Source organism: Podarcis cretensis (genome assembly GCF_951804945.1).
Source record: "Podarcis cretensis genome assembly, chromosome: 8".
NCBI lineage: Eukaryota > Metazoa > Chordata > Lepidosauria > Squamata > Lacertidae > Podarcis > Podarcis cretensis.
This window is the reverse complement of record NC_137177.1, coordinates 69,419,145-69,435,910: the sequence shown is the minus strand read 5'-3', so window position 1 is coordinate 69,435,910 and position 16,766 is coordinate 69,419,145. Positions and strand designations below refer to the sequence as shown.

General features: G+C 44.0%; 1 pseudogene across 1 annotated transcript; it reads left to right on the top strand.

The window, feature by feature from the left end:
* The first annotated feature begins 3,259 nt into the window (after positions 1-3,259).
* LOC307222092 (arylacetamide deacetylase-like 3) lies at positions 3,260-10,845 on the top strand (annotated as a pseudogene). Its single transcript, XR_013843863.1, has 4 exons — positions 3,260-3,511; positions 4,340-4,556; positions 6,782-6,845; positions 10,000-10,845. The product of XR_013843863.1 is annotated as an arylacetamide deacetylase-like 3 (transcript).
* Positions 10,846-16,766: the final 5,921 nt, after the last annotated feature.

Genomic DNA, 16,766 nt, shown 5'->3' with positions numbered 1-16,766 from the left:
ATTCTGGTACTGCTTCCCCACTGTTGGTGAAGACAGTGGAGTACCAAAGGATGCCATCTTGGGGTCTTTCATCACATGAGGTGTCTGTTTCACCTACCCCTCCCACCCCCAATCCATGCATGATGGAGGGATGCCTGTATAAGCAATCCATTTATCAACTCTAATGGAGGTCCATAGAATGGCCACCAACCTAGATGGCTTGAAAAGATGATAAGACACATTCTTGGAGAAGACGATCCATGGCTACTAGTGTGATAGAAAGATTTAAGGATGGCTTTTACAGCCCAACTCTCCATCAAGGGATTCAGTGTCTCCTACATCCATTATCAACCAGAGGAAAATGGGTGGAGGCAGGAACCAGTAGAAGGAAAGCAAAGAAAACCTTTATTTTTCAGTTTCAACAGAATCCCTCCCTTGTGACAAGGTGAGGGCCCCAAACAAAGGTGTGTAACAGCTTTTAGAGACTTTAGAAATTGCCCAACCCCTTAGCCAAAGTCCACCCAAAAGCATCACAGAAGTATCACAGAAGGAGGTCTACAGCAGAAATTTGAGAGTGTGGCTTGTCTCCTGTTTGTCAAGATACCTCATAAGGTTTTCTGATTGCCTTATCCTGCAAATCCAGGCCATTCTCTTGAGATGGCAAATACCTTAGTTCTTGAATTCAGTTCACAGGCCTACCCTATTCCCACACAAAATATGCCTGTTTGTCAGGATTGTTTCAATTTGTATGTGAAAACAACTATGGGGAGAGATTTTCCAGCATATTTCTTTCTGCAGAGGAAATATTTGGGATCATTAAGAGCCAAGATGGCTTCAGGATTGTTCTCCTGTACTATTTCAGTCTTATGTACTTATGCATGTGTGTTTATCTTGTACACTTATGAACATTCACCTTAGAATTTGTATAATGATTGACACAATGGCTGCACTCTGCTTCCATGGATGGAATGCTTCTCAATACCAGCTCCTGGAACCTACAGGAGAGGAGAGTGCCCTTGTGTCCCAGTGGGTTGCCATATTTCAAGAAGTTTAAAATCCGGACACAAACACATTGTTGACCTTTTTTGAGAAAATCGCCAAAGTTGTTGAGCTTTTGTTTTTGAAGATTCCCAGAGTTGTTGAGCATTTCTGGGGGGGGGCGGGGAGATGAGGCGATTTTTCAGTTACGTTGCTGAAAATCCAGGATTACACTTCACATGGCAGATGTGCAGATAAGGCAAAAACATAAAATCCAGCCCTGCTGGATTAGATAAAAAGCCTCTCCCAAGAGTTAGAAAAATTCAGCCACCCTGCTTGACTGGGTGGAGAAAGCTGCATACAATGTGGGTGTATGTTGACACATTTTACATTTACTGCCAGAGCAACACTTGTTGCGCCAACCACTTTAGACCTTTGTCCTATCCCTGGAAGGGTTGCTCATGCAGCCGTTGTATTGAAAAAGGCTGCTCCCTCCTGGCTCATTGAGACCAATTCCTTGTTCCATGCAGTAGCTAACCAGCGGTGTAGCATGGCTTGCTGGCACCTGGGGCAGGGCAGGTGTTGCACTCCCTGGTGGACTGGGCAGCTGGGGAGTGGGTGTGAACCTGGGGAGTGTGCAGAGTCCACACGGTGAGTGAGAGGAGCCCACCTCCAACAGGCTCATTCCCCACTGCCTCCATCCACCTGCTCACTAGACCAACTCGCCTTGTCTGAAGTCCCTTTAAAGCCATCTAAATCTGGTGATCGTAAACAAATCCTTAGTTTTGTAAGGTGATTTTTGGGGGATGGAGAAGCACCCATGCAATTTCACTGGCACCAGAATGTTAGCCTACATATCTGCCCTGTTTAATCTTGAATTACCCTTACAATAGAGAATTTAATAAGTCGGTGGCAGAAGGGAAATGGTTGTTGATGTCCTATCTGCAATATATGAACAACTCGTGAGCAGTTCCCAGCTTCTCCAGGTAGGGTTGAAACCCTGGAAAACCACTCCCAGCCATCCAGTGCCGACAATACTGAGCTAATGCGGGATGTGGGTGGTGCTGTGGTCTAAACCACTGAGCCTCTTGGGCTTGCTGATCAGAAGGTCGGTGATTCGAATCCCTGCGATGGGATGAGCTCCCGTTGCTCAGTCCCAGCTCCTGCCAACCTAGCAGTTTGAAAGCATGCTAGTGCAAGTAGATAAATAGGTACCGCTGCGGCGGGAAGGCAAATGGTGTTTTGTGTGCTCTGGCACTTGTCACGGTCCTCTGTGCGCCAGTAGCAGTTTAGTCATGCTGGCTACATGACCTGGAAAGCTGTCTGTGAAGAAACGCCTGCTCCCTCGGCCTGAAAGCAAGATGAGTGCTACAACCCCATAGTTGCCTTTGACTGGACTTAACCGTCCAGGGGTCATTTACCTTTACCTTTTTACCTACATCATGGAGCAATGGTTTGGCAGCTTTAGAAACCCAGTTGGAATAGGTGGCTCTTTGGTCTGATCCAGTAGGAATGTTCTTATGATGCCTTTTCTTAGAATGGCACCATTTTTCACCAATAATGATTTAGAACTTCTTCTTCTTCTTCTTCTTCTTCTTCTTCTTCTTCTTCTTCTTCTTCTTCTTCTTCTTTTCTGTGAGCACACCAAAAACAGACAGATTTTAATTTTTGGCAAATGCAAACACTTGTTGGCTTTGCTTGTAGTGCTGAACATGTCTTGCTGCCTTGCTTGTGACTCTTCCCTCACTCTAATCTGTTGTCTTTGGTTTCGGCAAACAGGTTTCTAGAGCTCAGTGAGGAACATTTCCTCATCCTCCATTCACCTAATGCAAAATCACAATGCTTGCTTTTCTTTGCTGTGGCCACTAGAGGTCAGAAAGGAAACGTTGATTAAACCCAGGCCATTTTTTTAAAGCCGGATCTCACCTACCCCCCACAGATATTTTATTTAAGTTGGCATCCCTGCTATAAGAATATTAAAATGTGATTTTATCGAAGGATGATATAGCTAACACCTTCCTGACACTTTCAACCAAGTGATCAATGCACTAATCCTAAAGACACTAATTAATAAAGGTGGCAGAAATCTACTTCACACATTAGAGATAAGGCTGCAGTCACATTAGGAACCAGGAACAGCAAATTGTTTCCGTAAACAATTGTGTCATAAATCTCCGTATGACAAATTCCTACCCATTCACCAACAAGCATTCACCTACAATTAAATCATTTCATCTAAATGACACCTGCTACCTAGAAGGCTAACCCTAAGGCACAATATGATCAGAATATGAACAGATACCTCTGGTGGAGCCACACAGTAGAAATTCTTCCAGTGTAGACTCAATGTTTCCCTTGCACTCTTTGGAACGGTGAAATGGGGCTTCTTCTGGGCCTTCTGCTTGGGGTGACTGGAGTTATAGGGATTCTTTCCCTGTTGCTTCTCTCCTTTGCAATTTATTATGATCTTTCCAGGAGTAAAATCCCATCTGGATTTGACAATCCATTAAAGCTTCGGGTCATTCACTGTACTCTCATTATTGCATTTACTGCGGTAAGTTGGGGACTGGACGAGCCGTTATGTGATGGTTCTTCTTATGTTCTTATGTGAAAGATGATTAAGAATGTACCGTAATTATTCTTATTCTTATTAGTGATCTTTACACATCTTTAGATGCCAGGCAAAAACATTTCCAAGTCCTTTCTTATTTGTTTGAGGGAGAGGTGTTATTAGTTTCTATATCTTTTATGTATAACATTTCTATATCTTTTAAAGGCGTAATTGATTTGCTTTGTGCTTGGTTTTGTTATGTATTTTGTGTTTTTATCTTGTTTTTTTATGCTGTGAACCACCCTTTGATGCTTCCATGAAGGGCAATATTTTTAATTAATAATAATAACAACAGTTTATATATTTAAGTAATTAATATACTGCTTAATCCAACATGCATAATGAAATCAGTAAAATCAATGAATTCACTTGATGATGATGTGAAGATATTATCAAATTCAACAAGGGCTTCCTTTTCCTTTTCAAGGGACACACATAAAGACAAATATATTATTCACACCAAGCCATGGTTTGTTTGCATCATGGTTTCTTCAGGAAAGCAAATATGGTCTCATAGCCAAGGAAGCAGGTTGTGGATTGTTTCTCCAAAGCTTAGCTTGTTTCCCAGCTTCTTTTGCCTCTGTACCTTGGCGGGTGTTTGGGTTTGGGTAACCAATTCAAAGCTAACCAATTGAAATTAATGGACATGGTTAACATGGGCTCATTCATTTCCATGGGCTCCTTTAAATAGGACTTATTTGGATACCACCCCTTGTGAATAGGATGCAAATGTGGGCACTATTTTCATGAGACTGTTCCTTTGCCTAACAGGGGAAGTGTCTTGAACTGCTGGGTCTCTGCAGACAGGTTGCCTTTATTCGCTTCCTCCAGAGTTTCTGGAATCCAAGAGCGGATCCCAGCCTCTCTGCCAAAGATCTGCATTTTGACGGGGTTCCTGTGAGGGTTTATCAGCCCAAAGCACCATCTGCTGGCCCAAGGAAAGGATTTGTGTTCTTCCATGGAGGAGCTGGGATGATTGGAAGCATCGGTAAGAGATTATGGCTGTCAGCCTATGAACACTTATCTAGAGGCAAGCCCCACTGAACTCAAATAAGCCCAGGTAGAATCGTGGAATAGGAGAGTTGGGTGGGATCCCAAGGGGTCATCTAGCTCAACACTCTGCAGTGAAGGAATCACAGCTGAAGAAGCCCTGACAGACGGCCATCCAACCTCTGTTTTGAAACCTCCAGTCAAAGAGAGCCGATCACCTTCCAAGGGAGTCCGCTCCCTGTTGAGCAACTCTTGTCATCAGAAAGGGCAAGTCCCATTGAACTCAATAAATCCATGTGGAATGGTTTACAGGGCTGAGATACAAGAGTGTTGGTGGTAGTTCCTGAAGAGACATGGGGCATACATGTATTTTGGATTAGCATATGTTAATTTATATGCATATTTGCTTACTTAGGTCAACAGGAAGAAAAAAATATGGCTTCCCAGGTATCACATATCCACTGGTCAGTAGTCGGGGATCAGGGGAGCTGGGGGAGGGACAGAGCCCCCCCCCTGCTGATTCACTTTATAAAATACATATGCCACTTGATTTTATAGAAGCTCAAAGAGGTTCACAAACATGCATATAATAACTCGAGGTTGCTGCTCCTGATCGCTCTGTTTACCAACCCAACCACCCAACCACCCCTAGCCATCCCGTCGTTTGCACCTCACCTCATCCCACCCCACAGCCACCACACACACCTGTGCCAAATAGGTCAACTTTCACAAACACAAATCACCAGCCTGCACTTGCACGAGCTTTCATTTGCAGTTAATACTGACACTCTTGGGTACTGAGTGAAATTGTGTTGCAACAGTTTATAAAGTAGCAACCTAGTAACCCCATTGCACCAGAAGCGGTTTTAGTCATGCTGGTCACATGACCCGGAAAGCTGTCTGTGGACAAATGCCAGCTACTTCAGCCTGAAGCGAGATGAGCGCCACACCCCATAGTCACCTTTGACTGGGCTTAACCGTCCAGGGGTCCTTTACCTTTTTACATATAAAGTAGCAGCTTCAGGAGGAAGGAAGGCGAGAATCAAGTGGGGACTTAGGAGAGCTTGCCATTATTAGAGACATTGATATTGTGGTGGTGGTGGGAGACAACTGTGCCCCTTGCAGATCTTGCTTCCTGAAATGCAAGAGCCATGATCCCTGACTGTTGACCATGCTGATTTTAGAGGTTCTGATAACAAGTTCCCCCCCTTTCTGAAAATGGACCTAAGTTTGCATCTATGCATATCAATGATAACATGTGAATTAAATGAAAGCTTGCAAACCATTGGATGGGTACCCCATATCTCTTAAGGCTAGGATTTATCTGTGTGTAATTGGATTGAGTTTGCTTTTATAGGTGAACCTATTTAATTTGCCTTTTGCAAATTCATTTGTGAACCCAGAGCCACTCTCTGAAGCTTACAATGCAGTACTCTAGCCATGTGATGTTCACAATTCACATACAGTAAAATGTGTGCACAAAAAGGCTCATGTCCGCAAAAATTGCATGTACAAAAACATTATGTCAGGGAAGATTGGTGTTCCAGAATGGGCTTTAAAAGGCAAGACTGGAGGTAGCAATGCTTCTGCATACCAGTGGATGGAAACCTTGGGCAGGCAGAGTGCTCTTGGCTCAGTTCCTTCTGCCAGGCTTCCAGAAGCATTTGCTTAGCCACTGTGAGAACAGAATGCTGGACTAGATGGACCATTGGTCTGATCCTGCAGGATCTGATTTGGTTCTTATGTGTATATTAGAGAAATGAGAAACTTGAGAGACACTGAGATTGACAGATTCACCCATCCCTATCTGCGACTGATGGGAGTTGTAGTCTCCGGACATCAGTAGCCAAGATGTCACCATCCCAACTCCAATTTAGGAGGTCTTCTGGTTCAGGTTGTGCTGTGATTTATGCCCATGCATGTCAGTGGGTCTGCTCTGAAGAGTTAGATACAAACAGCCCGGATTTGCCAAAGAGCTCCATATTTAGAATTTCCCTTCCAACTTTCGAGCATCCTACCAAGATGTCTGCAGCAAAATCACCAAGGAGACTTATTCTTACCATGCAGTACAATAGCTGTGTGATGTGCACATGTGCATAAAAAGGTTTACGTCAGTAAAAATATATATTGGAAGACAGCTGTTCAAAAATGTGCTTTTAAAGGCAAGACTGGAGGCAGCAGATAATTACCTCCCTATTTTAATTTTCCCTCTCGTCTTGCTAGGGTGCTACCAAGATGTCTGCAGCAAAATCGCCAAGGAGACTGATTCAGTGGTTGTGTCTGGTGGGTAAGTAAATGCAACCAACTGTCTTTTCATAGGTAAAATATGTTTGTTTGTGTGTGTGCGTGCTTTGCACCCAGCATGTTGTTGATTTGTTGGTGGCATCCCTTGCCATATTCCTCACAGTAGAAAAAGGCTCCCCATGAAAACTGTCAACATTTTGTTCCATGATTGCAAATCAGAGCTTCATGCGCCTAAGACATGAGCATGCTCACTTCCGTGGGGGGACTATGAGCTGGGCATAAGGCCTTGTTTATTCTCCAGCTACCGCCTGTCTCCTGAGCATTGTTTTATCTGTGCTCATGTGTCTTTATTTTTTTGTGATATTTTATGACCTTTTACTGTGTCAACCAGCTTTTGGTGATCCATCAGCATTGGAAGGGCAGGATTCACACACCTGTGTAAAGCAGGGGGTGGACCCTTCAGAACCAGGGTTCAAATGTCACACACACTCAGCCAGCTGTGCCTCTTGCCCTCAGGACTCGCTAATAATAATAATAATAATAATAATAATAATAATAATAATATATTATTATTTATACCCTGCCCATCTGGGTGGGCTTCCCCAGCCACTCTGGGAGGCTTCCAACAAAACACTAAAATACAATAACCTATTAAACATTGAAAGCTTCCCTAAACAGGGCTGCCTTCAGATGTCTTCTAAAAGTTTGGTAGTTATTTTTCTCTTTGACATCTGGTGGGAAGGCGTTCCACAGGGAGGAAGGCCCTCTGCCTGGTTCCCTATAACTTGGCTTCTTGTAGCGAGGGAACCGCCAGAAGGCCCTCGGCGCTGGACTTCAGTGCCCAGGCAGAACGATGGAGGTGGAGACCATCCTTCAGGTATACTGGACCGAGGACGTTTAGGGCTTTAAAAGTCAGCATCAATACTTTGAATTGTGCTCAGAAACGTACTGTGAGCCAATGTAGGTCTTTCAAGACTGGTATTATATGGTCTCAGCAGCTGCTCCCAGTCACCAGTCTAGCTGCTGCATTCTGGATTAGTTGTAGTTTCCAGGTCACCTTCAAAGTTAGCCCCACATAGAGCACATTGCAGTAGTCCAGGTGAGAGATAACTAGAGCATGCACCACTCTGGCAAGACAGTCTGCGGGCAGGTAGGGTCTCAGCCTGTGTTCCAGATGGAGCTGATAAACAGCTGCCCTGGACACAGAATTGACCTGTGCCTCCATGGACAGCTGTGAGGTCAGAATGACTCCCAGGCTGCGCCCCTGGTCTTTCAGAGGCACAGTTACCCCATTCAGGACGAGGGAGTCCTCCACACCTGCCCATCTCCTGTCCCCCCAAAACAGTACTTCTGTCTTGTCAGGATTCAACCTCAATCTGTTAGCCAAATGTCACACTTCCTCCCCTACCCAGGCCACACCCTTCTTTTCTGGGATGTTAGCATCCCAAATTCATATATATGTAAAGGGTTAATTGCAAGAGTTGTATAACTCTCTAACGTCATACACCCTGTGGCGGTTATGACAGTTATGGCAGTTAGTATGGCAGTGACAGCTATTAACAGTCTTTTGCGTGAGAGCAGCTGAACTGTTGTTCTGCTGTCTGTCTCAGGGTTAGTTAGTCTGTAACAGTTTAATGTATGTGACACACTTTTTAGATGTGCATCATTTTGGGACATTACTGACCCCATTCCAGATCAGGGAGTAGCTCTAATGTAAGATGAATTAGCAATTTAAGAAACATTCACCTGCACTGTATGTTTAATTTGCAGCTGGAAGTGTACTAGGTACATACCCTCCAACATTTTGCTGATGAAAATAGGGATATCCCATTCCATAATGACAATTTTATTAGTTATACTCCACAAATCTTACTGGGTTGCCCCAGCCACTCTGGGCAGCTTCCAACAGATACAAAATATAATAAAATATTAAACATTTTTTAAAAAAAACCTTTCTAATGCAGGACTGCCTTCAGATGGCTCAGGGGTTGGGTAAATCCATACCCTTCAACATTTCTCCTATGAAAGTATGGACATCCAAAGGCAAAGCAGTACATACAGAATCAAATCAGCTTCTTTAAAACAGGGATGTCCCTGGAAAATAGGGACACTTAGAGGTTCTGTATGTAAATGTTACAGACGCGGGTGGCACTGTGGGTTAAACCACAGAGCCTAGGACTTGCCGATCAGAAGGTCGGCGGTTCGAATCCCCATGACGGGGTGAGCTCCCGTTGCTCGGTCCCTGCTCCTGCCAACCTAGCAGTTCGAAAGCATGTCAAAGTGAAAGTAGATCAATAGGTACTGCTCCGGCGGGAAGGTAAACAGTGTTTCCATGCACTGCTCTGGTTCGCCAGAAGCGGCTTAGTCATGCTGGCCACATTACCCGGAAGCTGTACCAATAAAGCGAGATGAGCACCACAACCCCAGAGTCGGCCACAACTGGACCTAATGGTCAGGGGTCCCTTTACCTTTACCTTAAGTAAAAGTTGTTATTTGAACTTTAAAAGAGTGTGTCTTGTGTAGTTTTTATAGGAGGAAAAAGAGAATTAATAAGAGGGTCAAACCACTAAGGGCTGCCTTCCGCATACTCTGCAAATGGGAACTAGTGTCTAATTTCCACATCACTGACCTTGTCTTGTGACCTCCTCCTTTGATCTTATGTGCCTGGAATGTGTTCTTGACCTGAGGTAAGTATTCTGCATGTGTTTGAAGGTACACTATCTGCACAGGTCTTTTTTTCAGAGGGAACTCACAGGAACTCAGTTCCACCACCTCTCAGGTTGGTTCTGGCACCTCTTAGGTAGGCACCGCTGCCATTCTTAGAGAATGAGGGAGGTGTTCATGGAGATTTCTAGACCTCTTTTTCTAGAAAAATAGCACTGGGTGTACATCGCAGTTGGGCAGCACATCCCACATATACAGTAATGCCTGAGCAAGAATTTGGAGGGCAGTCCATGGATACTCATAGGAATGCTGCTGAAGACCAGTTGCTTGAAGCCACAGCAAGAGTGCCCTTGTGCTTGAGCCCTGCTTGCAGGTGCCTCATAGGAAGCTGCTTGGACCTGGTGAGAACAGGATACTGTACTAGATGGCCATGAGCCTGATCTAGCAAGCCCTTCTGGTGTTCTTATGTGATCATGAATGTGTTTGGAAAAGATTCTGGAAGTTTACCTCTTTGCTTCTGTTTTATTCTGCAGCTACCGCCTGTCTCCTGAGCATCTTCCTCCCGCTCAGTACAAGGACTGCCTTGCTGCTACCATACACTTAATTCAAAATGCAGCTTCCCATGGGGTGGATCCCTCCAAGATCATTGTTGGTGGGGACAGTGCAGGGGGCAATTATGCTACTGTTGTTGCCCAGAAATTGGTGGAGAGATCAGACCTTCCAAAGCTATGGGCTCAAGTGCTGATCTATGGGACTTCCCAGGCTATGGACCTCAACATATCTTCCTATCAGCAGAATGGCTCAATGCCGCCCTTGTGAGTCCAGACAACATTCCTGAGAGATTTAAGGCAAGAGGCTACAAACAAGTCCCACTTGCTCCTTATGAACCTGAAGTCTATAGGCAATTATCAGAGACATTAGAAGACTATTTTTCTTGCCTTTTTGCTGAGGACTCTGTCATCCAGAAGCTTGCTGAAACCCTAATTGTGAGCTGCGAGTACGATGTATTACGAGATGACGCACTGCTGTACAAGAAACGTCTGGAGGACAATGGGGTGAAAGTCAGCTGGTTCCATGTTGAGAATGGGTTTCATGGGGTGCTAAACCTCTTTGACGCAGGCCTGTTCACATTCCCTGCTGCAATTGAATTAATGGACAACATCATAGACTTTGTCAAAAACTTATGAGAGGAAATCTCTTGAATTTGTGGGTCATTCATAAGGAGGAGAGAATCTGCCAACTTCAGCTACTGATAGTTTCTCATTTTTCCAATCTTATATTCAGTTCTCCACAATTCTGTTGTAATTTGTGGTTCTTGGGGGCAGCGGGGAATTCCTCATGAAAATTTACCAGCACTTTAGTGTGAAAGTTTTGTAATACTTTTACTTCGTATGGAGTATTGACTAATAAATACATAATTCCAACCAATTTGCTCTAATATAATGCATTTCTATATTGTTTTCATTAATATATGAATTTTGTAAATGGACAACTCAACCTTCTATTTCCATTTTAGTATTTATTGGTTGGCTGGAGATCTGCACTGCTAATGCTGTTCTAGGCTGTATCAACAGAAGTATAGTTCCAGATCAAGAGAAGTAACAGTTTCACTCCATTTTGCCTTGACCAGACCCCACCAGGAGGACTATGCCCAGTTCTGGGTTCCACAATTTAAATAGGATAGTGATGAGCTGGAATGTGTACAGAGGAGGAAGACCAAGATGATCAAGGGTCTGGAAACCAAGCCTTATAAATAATCATTGATGCAGCTGGATATGTTTAGCTTGGAGAAGAGGACAGTGAGGTGATATAGCAGCCATCTTCAAATATGTAAATGGCAGTCACATGGGAGATGGAGCAAGCTTGTTTTCTGCTACTTCAGAGGGTAGGACTTGAACCAAGGGATTCAAATGATAAGCAAGGAGATTCAGACTATACATTAGGAATAACTTGCTAAGGGTTAGAGCTGATTAGCATTGGAATGGATTAACTCAGAAGGCAGTGGGACCGCCTTCATTGGAAGTTTTTCATCAGAAGTTTAATGGTCACCTGTTAGGGATTTCTGGGTGTGATTCCTGCATTGTAGGTGGTTGACCTAGATGACTCCATGGGTCCCTTTTATCTCTTTTCAGGTATCTGTTTTGGTTTATTGGCCCATATCTAATCCATTAGCCCATCCAAGGCACAGTCTAACACTTCCACTGCCTTTCCTAATTTAGATGGAACAGAGTGATAGAGATGGGTGTCACCCACATGTAGATGATCCCTCACCCTGTCTCTCCTGATAACAACTCCCAGCAACTTGATAGAGATCTTTAAATACCATGAAACACCAGATTCTAGTTTCAACAATTGTAAAGAGTTGTGGCATAAAACTCTGCATTGCACCTTCCTATACATTCACCAACAAGCATTTACCTTCAATGAAATCATTTTGTCTAAATGACACCCACTATCTGGAAGGCTAACCCCAAGGTGCAATATTGTTGACAGGTGGCAAATGAACTGAATAAATAAATTATGTTAAGCAATTAGATAGATTTAGATTTAGATAAATTTATTGTCATTGTTCGTATATACACAGTATACGCAACAACGAAAATCAAACACCCAAGACCGGATTCACATACACATTTGCACGTATCTCCAACACTCTCATCCTATTCAGACATAATCTATTAAAACATACATAATCCAGAATATAACACAACCTATTAGAAGCATAGCATAACCTAAAACCTATCTCATTCCTTACTACTCACTGCTTGCTATTTCTTACAACTGGCCCTGAGATCATTGTTTAGTGCAATCAGAGCTCTTGGATAGAAACTATTCAGAAGGCGTGTGGTTCGTGTTTTCATTGTCCTATATCTTCTGCCCGAAGGCAACAGTTCAAAGAGGTTGTGAGCAGGATGGGTGGGATCTCTCAGGATATTGTGTGACTTCTTCAAGCTGCGAGACGTGAAGATCTCATCCAGGGTTGGTAGTTGGAGCCCAATAACATTCTGGGCAATTTTAATTATTCTCTGTAAGGCTTTTTTATCCATTCCAGAGCTGCTCCCATACCACGATAATATACTATAGGTTAAGACACTCTCAATGGTACTATGATAATAGGACAGAAGTAGGTGCTGAGATAGATTCAATCCTCTGAGCATTCTCAGGAAATACAACCTCCCCTGCACCTTCCTCACAACCATATTAATATTTGCAGTCCATGAGAGGTCCTCAGAGATGTAAGTGCCCAGGTATTTAAAACTACCAACCCTCTCCACCTCCTTGCCATTTATGTGCAATGGTAAAAATACACTTTTCTTTCGCCTAAAATCAATTATGAGTTCTTTAGTTTTTTTGGTGTTAAGCATAAGATTATTTTCTTTACACCATTGAATTAACCCCTGTACTTCTTTCCTATAAGCAGCCTCATCATTCTCACTAATGAGCCCCACCACTGTTGTATCATCCGCAAATTTGATGATTGTGTTGGACTTATACAGTGGGGTGCAGTCAAATGTGTACAGGGAATAGAGGAAGGGGCTTAACACACACCCCTGAGGGGCTCCTGTGCTTAATACTAAAGTAGAAGAATGGTAAGATCCCATTCTCACTGTCTGCGGCCTATCGGTCAGGAAATTCCTTACCCACAAGCAGATCTTCTGATGTATACCCAAATTGGTCATTTTAAGGAATAACCTGTCTGGTAGAATTGTATTAAAGGCAGAACTGTAGTCCACAAACAACAGCCTTGCGTAGGTTCCCTGTCGTTCTAGATGACTCAGTACAGTATGGACAGCGATGGAAATAGCATCATCAGTAGATCTATTCCTTCTGTATGCAAACTGGAACGGGTCTAGAGTGGATGGAAGACCAGCCTTAATATAATCTAGCACCAATCTCTCAAAGCATTTCATAACGACAGATGTTAGGGCTATTGGTCTGTAGTCATTGAGAGATACCACCACTGACTGTTTAGGGACTGGCACTATAATCAATGTCTTCAGGCAGGTAGGGACAGAACCCTGCAACAGGGATAGATTAAAAATGTCCGTAAATACACCAGCTAATTCTGCAGCACAGTCCCTAATAACTCGTCCCATAATTCCATCCGGTCCAGCTGCCTTCCTAATATTAATGCTCTGAAAAGCACGTTGTACGTCGGAGGTCTGTAATAAAAGTGGTTGTTTATCAGTAATAGTTCCTGATGGTGTGCTGGTAGCCAATGCTGTAGTGACGGTGGTTCCAGTTCCCACCTCAAAACGACTGAAGAATTGATTCAGCTGATCAGCCAGGTGCGCACTGCTGTTAGCCAGTTCGTTTTTAATAGTTTGCCCTGTAATTTGTCGCAGGCCTTGACATACACGACGAGGGTCAGAGCTCTCAAAATGCTTTTCGATCCTCCGGCAGTACATGGCTTTGGCATCCCTAATGCCCTTTTTCAGTTTGGCTCTAGCTTCTCTATACTGTTGCGCATCGCCAGAGTGAAAAGCAGCATTCCTTGCCTTTAGCAGAAGATACACATCCCTGTTTAGCCAGGGCTTGTTGTTAGGAAACACCCGTATTTGTTTGGTGGTAGTAACGACATCAATGCAGCTTTTGACATAGAACAGTACTATTGAAGCGTATGTGTCCACATTATTCTCCACAAAAAGTGACCATTCAGTGTTCCGAAAGCAATCTTGAAGTTGCTCGGGTGCACCTGCTGGCCACACTCGTATCTCTCTAGTTGATGGTCTAATTCTGCGTACGAGAGGTCTATATGATGGTATCATAAGTAAGGATATGTGGTTTGACTGTCCCAAATTGGGCAAGGGCTTGGTCTTGTATCCATGCATGATGTTGCTATATACTCGGTCTAGGGTATTTCCCCCCCTAGTGGGACAATCAACATACTGATGGAACTTAGGAAGCACAGTCCTTAAATCGGCTCGATTGAAATCACCAGCAACCACAAATGCTCCATCCGGGTGGGCCCGCTGCTGTTTGCTAATAGCAGTTAGCAGGTGACCCATAGCTGTAGTAGTATTTGCATCGGGAGGTATATACACCGCTGTTATTATGACAACATTAAACTCACATGGCAAATAAAAAGGGCGGCACTTCACCACTAGGTACTCCAAGTCAGGAGAACAATGCGTGTCCATTTGTTTAATGTCCGAGCTCCAGTTGTTATTTATATAAACGCAGATTCCTCCTCCTCTACTCTTCCCGGATTCGGCGGTTCTATCCGCTCTAATTACTGAGCGTCCTTCTAGCTGCAAAAGTCCCTGTGGAAAGGAGGAATCCAGCCACGTCTCTAAAAGGACCATAACACAACAGTCCCGGGTACTTTTCTGCCGAGAGGTAATAAGTTCCAACTCCTCTACCTTGTTGGGTAAAGATCTAACATTTGATACAAGGAGACTTGGCAGTGCAGGCTTGTGAGGATTTTTACTTAGCCTCACTCGTAGTCCGGCCCTACAGCCCCTCTTCTGCTTACGCCCTCTCCGTTTTCTTTTCTTTCTGGCCAGGAGAGCAAGGGGAGTATCCCAAGGATATGCAAGATATGGAGGCTCTCTAATAAGCTCAGCTGGAATGTTGTAGGTTAAGACCTCCTGGCTGCAGCCTTCTCTGCCGATACTTAAGAGCTCTTGACGACTATAAATTACTTGTCCCTGAGTGTTCACAGTCCATAGCAGCAGTACGTTCACAGATAAAAATAAAACACAACTCACTGAAAACCGGTCTTCGGAGTGCCGAGCCGCTGCAAGTGCTTGCGCCACCATCTTTCTCCAATCTTCATAGAAATACTTGTTGCGCAGTTGCCAATGAACCGTGAGCAGTTCAATGTAACAAAATAGAGGATTCTATCTCATATGTTATCTCACACAACCGGATGACTCACATTGCTTCAAATTTTTACGTGGTTCCTCAAGGCATCTTAAAAATGCGAAAACACTGTAAATCCATAGCTTCTCCTATTGCAAGGAGAAATGTCCCCCAGCCATGCAGGAATATTTTACCCAACGTGGGGCTCGAACCCACCACTGTGAGATTCAGAGTCTCACTCTCTACTAACTGAGCAATCTCAGCACTGTGAAGGAGGCAGTCTTGCAGGTATTTGGGACCTGAGTCATGTGGGACTGTGAACACCAACCTGAACACCTTGAATTGGGTCCAGAAATGTACTGGCAACTCATGCAGGTGTTTGAAAACAGGAGGATCTATACAATATCTAAACAGAACTGCAGCCAGTAATCCGGTTGCTACCTTTTACGTTCCTGGACTTCTAGACTAGGCAGTTACATGTCATCAATGGCTGGTAAACATGAAGGCTATACTCTTCTTCTACAGTGGGAGGCAGCAATGCTTCCTTATAGTAGTTGCTGGAAGCAGCAGGATGAGAAATTTTCTTATGCTCAGGTCCTGCTTGCATGTTTCCCACAGGCATTTAGCTGAATGGTGTGAGAATTGGATGTTGGGCTGAATGGACCATTGGCTGGATCCAAATCGCTCTTCTTATCCCCCCCACCTCCCCACAAATAATAGGACAGAAGAGATAGCTTTGAATTATTATTATTATTATTATTATTATTATTATTATTATTATTATTATTACCCCTCCAATCTGGCTAGATTTCCCCAGCCACTCTGGGTGGCTTCCAGCAGAATATTAAAATACAATTATTCCTCAAATATTAAAATCTTCCCTAAACAGGGCTGCCTTCAGATGTCTTCTAAAAGTCTGATAGTGTTTTATTTCTTTGACATCTGATGGGAGGGCATTCCACAGGGCAGGCGCCACTATCGAGAAGGCCCTCTCCCTGTTTCCCTGTAACTTTGCTTCTTGCAGTGAGGGATCCGCCAGAAGTTCCTCAGTGCTGGACCTCAGTGTCCAGGCAGAATGATGGGGGTGGAGACACTCCTTCAGGTATACTGGGCCAAGGCTGTTTAGGGCTTTAAAGGTCAGCACCAACACTTAGAATTGTGCCTGGAAATGTACTGCGAGCCAATGTAGGTCTTTCAGGACTGGTGTTATGTGGTCTCAGTGGCCACTCCCAGTCACCAGTGTAGCTGTTGCATTCTGGATTAGTTGTAGTTCCCGGGTCACCTTCAAAGGTAGCCCCACATAGAGCACATTGCAGTAGTCCAAGTGGGAGATAACCAGAGTATGTGCCACTCTGGCAAGGCAGTCCACTGGCAGGTAGGGTCTCAGCCTGCATATCAGATGGAGCTGGTAGACAGCTACCCTGGACACAGAATTGAACTGCACCTCCATGGACAGCTGTGAGTCCAAAATGACTCCTAGGCTGCACACCTAGTC